The sequence below is a fragment of the Choloepus didactylus genome, chromosome 11 (assembly GCF_015220235.1).
Source record: "Choloepus didactylus isolate mChoDid1 chromosome 11, mChoDid1.pri, whole genome shotgun sequence".
NCBI classification, from domain to species: Eukaryota; Metazoa; Chordata; class Mammalia; order Pilosa; family Megalonychidae; genus Choloepus; species Choloepus didactylus.
The window spans coordinates 43,921,343-43,927,154 of NC_051317.1; the positions used below are offsets into that span (position 1 = coordinate 43,921,343).

Sequence of the window (5,812 nt, forward strand, 5' to 3'; positions counted from 1 at the left end):
TCTCTTTAACAGAATGAAGAAAAAAAAACAAATGATCATATCAGTCAATGAAGAAAAGGCATTTAACAAAATTCAGCATCTTTTCTTGGAAAAAAAAAACATTTAGAACAATAGGAATAGAAGAAAACTTCCTCAACATGATAAAGGGCTTACACAAAATCCCACAGTTAACATCCTACTCAATGGAGAAGGACAGAAAGCTGTCTCTTAAATATTAGTAACAAGACAAGGATGTCCACTGTCATCACTGTTGTTCAGCATTGTACTGGAAGTTCTTGCCAGAGAAATTAGGCAAGAAAAATAAATAAAAGACATATGATTTGGAAAGGAAGAGCAAAACTTTCCCTTCTGCAGATGATCTGATCCTAAATATAGAAAATCCTGAATAATCCACAGCAAAGCTACTAGAGCTAATAAATAAATTCAACAAAGTGGTGGAACACAAGAACAACACCCAAAAATCAGTAGTGTTTTTATACATAAACTATGAACAATCAGAAGAGGAAATAAAAAAAATTCCATTCACAACAGCAACTAAATGAATCAAATGTCTAGGAAAGAGCCGCCTGTCCTTCCCGTCCCATCCATGCATCCCGCCTGCCCCTGCTGCCAGCCATGAGCTCCAGGAAGTTCAACAAGGGCCCCTCGTACGGGCTCTAGGCCGAGGTCAAGAACCAGATCCTGTCCAAATATGACCCTCAGAAGGAGGTAGAGCTCTGCAGCTGGATCGAGGGACCCACAGGACTCTCCATTGGCCCTGACTTCCAGAAAGCCCTGAAGGACGGAGTCATTTTACACACACTCATGAAGAAGATGCAGCCAGGCTCAGTTCCCAAAATCAACCACTCCGATCAGAACTGGCACAAGCTGGAGAACCTGTCCCACTTCATCAAGGCCCTGGTAAGCTACGGCATGAAACTGTTTGAGGCCAACAACCTGCTTGAGAGCGGGCACATGATGCATTTGCAGGTGTCTCTGCTCGCCTTGGCAGAGAAGGCTAAGACAACGGGGCTGCAGAGCAGCATCGACATCGTTGTCAAGTATCTGGAGAAGCAAGAGTGGAATTTCGAGGATACCACCATGAAGGCTGATCAGTGTGTCATTGGGCTACAAATGGGCACCAACAAGTGTACCAGTCAGCTGGGCATGATGGCCTACAGCACACCAGATGGCATATCTATGACCCTAAGAACCACATCCTGCTGCCCATGGACCACTCCACCATCAGTCTGCAGATGGGCACCTACAAGTGTGCCAGCCAGGTGGGCAAGATGGAGCCAGGGACCCGGTAGCACATCTACAACACCAAGCTGGGCACCGACAAGTGTGACAACTCCTCCATGTCCCTGCAGATAGGCTACATGCAGGGTGCCAACTAGAGTGGCCAGGTCTTCAGCCTGCGTGTGCAGATATATGACCCCAAGTACTGCCAGCAAGGCCCAGTGGCCAATGGAGCTCCCAAGGGGGCCGGCGACTGCCCTGACCCAGGGGAAGCCCCAGAGTATCCCCCCTACTGCCAGGAGGAGGCAGGCTACTGAGCCCCAATCACGGGTCTCCCCATATCACCCCATCTGGGTTTTGGGTTTTTTTTTGTGTTTTCATCTTGTTTTTCTTCATGTTTGTGGGTTGTGGGTGGTGACTTATGGGGAGCAGGCAGGGGCTATTTTCTCCACACTCACCAGGTTCCTTAGCAGTCTGAGCCTCTGGGTTGGGTGGAGGGAAGGCCGTGTCTGGATCCATGTGGGGTGGGGGTCCCTGCCGGGGCTTTTCCAACCAGGCAGCAAATTTCTGGGCTGATCTCTGTCAGAGAGAAAGAGACCTGGGAGGGGAGGGGAACCAGCCCTGAACAGTTTCTGGCTGCTTTTCCTTTCTTCCCTTTTTTCTGCTGATCAGTTTGTTGTTTCTGTACAGGCAGAAGCTTCAGACAGTTTTCAAAGAAAGAAAAATAACTTTTTTTTTCCAGGGGATTGGGATGGGAATGGTGGGTGGGAGGTGAGTGCTGGGCCAGGCCACAATCCTGGACTATTTCAGGCATCAGGAGAGATTGAGTTTTCTAGGACCCTCAGACCCTGACCCTGACCCTTCCCAGGGGCCCAGGGGGAAACTGAGGCCCAGCCAGGACCTAGAGGGAATTCTGCATACTGAGGCAAAGTTAGACAGCCCTCCCACTTTCCCCCACCTGCCCTAAACTGTTGGACTACCCTGTCCCCCTGCCTTGTCCCCTGCCAAGTACTGCACAGGGACACCCACTCCTGTGCCCCCACCTAGGAGCCTGGGGTCTGTGAGATAATGTGAAATACCAACTGTGGACCAAATGCAATAAAAACCTCCATTTTAGAAAAAAAAAATCTATGAAAAATATCTAACTAAGAATCAAAAGGACTTATACAGAAAACTACAAAATATTGCTAAAAGAAAAGAAAAAGTAAATGGAAGGGTATTCCATAGCTGATGAAATTTTCAAACTAAATGTGGAAAATGCAGCCTAGCTTTTCCTTGTAGCTTATAGTAAAATGCAAGAAGGGATAAGCTGAGAACTGAACTTTTGGGTACAAAGAAACCAGAAATTGATAGCTTGGAAAATTCTGGGCTTTCAGAAAGTGAGACCCCAGAGGCTAACCAAACATGAAAGATTTAACCAAACATGGAAGAACCAGTCAGCCAGGCTTGGAGATGGAATTATCCAGAAAGGATTTGTAAAAAGTCCTATTATCTGATGTGGGGCCCCTGTGTGCTTCATGCTAAAATGGCAAGTGTTTTGTGGCATCTATATAAAAGAACTGCCAGCCTGGACTAACAGGGACAGAGAAGGGACAGCTTGAAGGAAAAATGACTTCAAAGGCAGAACCATGGAAGCTGAGGTCTTGAATCAAGAAACCTCAGGCCAGAAGACAAAAGCACCCATGCATGTGGAGAGGGTGAGTTTGCCCAGAGTTTGTGGATGGTGGGCCTTTCTACCTGTTGTTCAGGAAGAATATTACCATCCCAGGACTCCCAGATGCCGGGGGAATTGAGAGAAGCTTGGCCACCCCATTGTTCAGGAAGAATGATGCTGCCACAGGCCTCAGAGCATGTGAAGCACATTCCTGGGGGTTGGAGAGAGCATGGCCATGACCCCACTGTTTGGAGAGTGGTGAGCCTGTGCCCTGGAGATGGCAGAGAGTCTGCCTACCACCCAGATACTTGAAGAAGGTGGAGTCAAGAACAAGGTGGTCTCCCCAGTGATGGGAGAAGTTGGAAACCTCACACCAGTGTTTGGAGACAGCAGGGCCCCTGCATAAGCCCTTGTAGAGGGTGGGACTGCTGCTTTCTCAAACCCTGAGGATAAAACAATATTCTATAAGTGACTCTCAGACCTTGAAATCTAATGACGTATGCCCTGTAGGTTTTCAGAAAAAATTGAGTCTGTGACCCTGTTTTCCTTTCAAATTTCTCTCTATGGCAATAGGAATATTTATCCTATGATGTCCCTCATTTGTATATTGGAAGCAGATAATTTGTTCTAAGTTTCACAGGTTCACAGCAGAACAAGAATTTTGCCTTAGGACAGACCATACCTGTAACTGATTTTGCTAAGACTTTGTAATTATTGTTTCTGAAATTATTTAAGCTTTTGTTATATTGTGATGGAATGAACATATTTTGCATATGGAAGGACTGTCTTTTTGGGGTCCAGAGGGTAGAGTGTGCTAGTTTGAAGCTGGTATGTACCCCAGAAAACACCATGTTCTTTTAATCCATCCCTGCATGGGCAGACCTATTGTGGGTGGGACATTTTGACTAGGTTGTTTCTATTGAGATGTGACCCAGCCTATCACAGGTGGGTCTTAATCTTTTACTGAACTCCTTCATGATAAAAGGCAGAGACATTTGGAGAAAGTTTTCAAGGAGAAACACCCTGGGAAAAATAAGCAAAGACCCACAGGAGCTGAGAGAAAAAGCCAGTGAAACCAGAATCCAGCTGAGAAGGACTAGCATTTGTTGCCATGTGCCTGCCCATGCGACAGAGGAACCCTGGATGCTAGTAGCCTTTTCTCAGAGAAGGTGCCTTAATTTGGACATTTTCATGGCCTTAGAAATGTAAATTTGTAACCATATAACTCCCCATTGAAAAAGACAACCCTTTTATAGTATGTTGCATTCTTGCAGCTTTAGCAAACCAAAACACACTTCCATGTAAACTTGGTGATTGACTTTTCCATTTCTTCAAAGAAGTCATTGGAATTTTTATTGAGATTGCATTGAATCTGTAAATAACTTTGGGCAGAATTGACATATTAACAATATTCAGTCTTCCAATGCATGAACAGGGAATGTCAGTCCATTTATTTAGGTCTTCTTTGATTTCTTTTAGCAAAGCTTTGTCATTTTATGCATGCAAGTTCTTTACATATTTGAATAAATTTATTTCTAGATACTTGATTGTTTCATTGCTGTTGAAAATGGAATTATTTTATTGATTTCCACTTCTGATTGTTCATTACTAGTGTATAGAAACACCACTGATTTTTGCATGTTGACCTTGTTTTCTGTCAATTTGCTGATTTTTTTTTTTTATAGCTTTAGTTGCTTTGTTGTGGATTTTTTATTTTTCAGGACTTTCTATACATAGTTTCACACCATCTGCAAATAGACAATGTTTCACTTCTTCCTTTTCAAAATGAATATATTTTATTTCTTTTTCTTGCTTAATTACTCTGGCTAGGATTTCCAGGACAATGTTAAATAACAATGTTGAAAGTGGGCATCCTTGTTTTGTTCCTGATTTTAGAGGGTAGCTTTCAAGTATTTCCCCATTGAGTATGATGTTAGCTGTGCATTTTTCATATATGCCCATTATCACAATGAAGAAGTTTCCTTCCAGTCCTAATCTTCTAAGTGTTTTATATCAAGATGGGGTGCTAGATTCTTCAAATGCCTTTCCTGCATCAATGGAGATGATCATATTTTGTTTTGTTTTCCATTTGTTCTATCCATGTGGCATATGGCATTAATTGATTTTTTTTTATGTTGAACTACCCTTGTATACATGGGATAAATTCCACTTGATCATGCTTCATAAAACTTGTAATGTACTGTTGGATTTGGTTTGTTAAGATTTTGCTGAGCATTTGTACATCTGTATTTATTAGGAATATTGGTCTGTAGTTCTCTTTCCTTGTGGTTTCTTTATCTGGGCTTTGATATTCATGTGGTATTGGCCTCATAGAATGATTCCCTCCTCTTCAACATTTTTGGAAGAGTTTGAGCAGAATTGGTGTTAATTCTTCTAGGAATATTTAGTGTAATTCATCAATGAAGCCATCTGGATATGGATTTTCCTTTGTTCGGAAGTTTTTCTTCACATTGATCTGATCAGATCTATTTCTTCTTGAGTCCATGCGGGTACTTTGCATGTGTCTAGGGATTTCTCCATTTGATCTAGGTTGTCTAACTCATTGGCTTATTTTGATAATAGAATCCTTTTGTAATTCTTCCATTTCTGATTTTAGTTACTTGTGTTCTCTCTCTCTCTCTCTATTCTTTTTCAGTCTCAGTAAAGATTTGTCAATTTTACTGACCTTTTCAAAGAATCAACTTTTGGTTTTGTTGATTCTATTGTTCTTTGATTCTGTATTTATTTTTTCCTGCCCTAATATACGCTATTTCATTCATTCTGCTCACTTTGGATTTTGTTTGTTCTTCTTTATCTAGAGCCGATCATTGTAAGGATAGGTCTCTGATTTGAGATCTTTTTTACATGAGTGTTTAGACCTATAAATTTCTTTCTCAGCTCTGCATTTGCTGCATCCCATAATTTTTGTTATATTGT

The 5,812-nt window shown here is 42.3% G+C and overlaps 1 pseudogene; it reads left to right on the plus strand.

Moving 5' to 3' along the window:
* Nucleotides 1–615: 615 nt before the first annotated feature.
* On the plus strand, nucleotides 616–1,538 carry LOC119506388 (annotated as a pseudogene).
* Nucleotides 1,539–5,812: the final 4,274 nt, after the last annotated feature.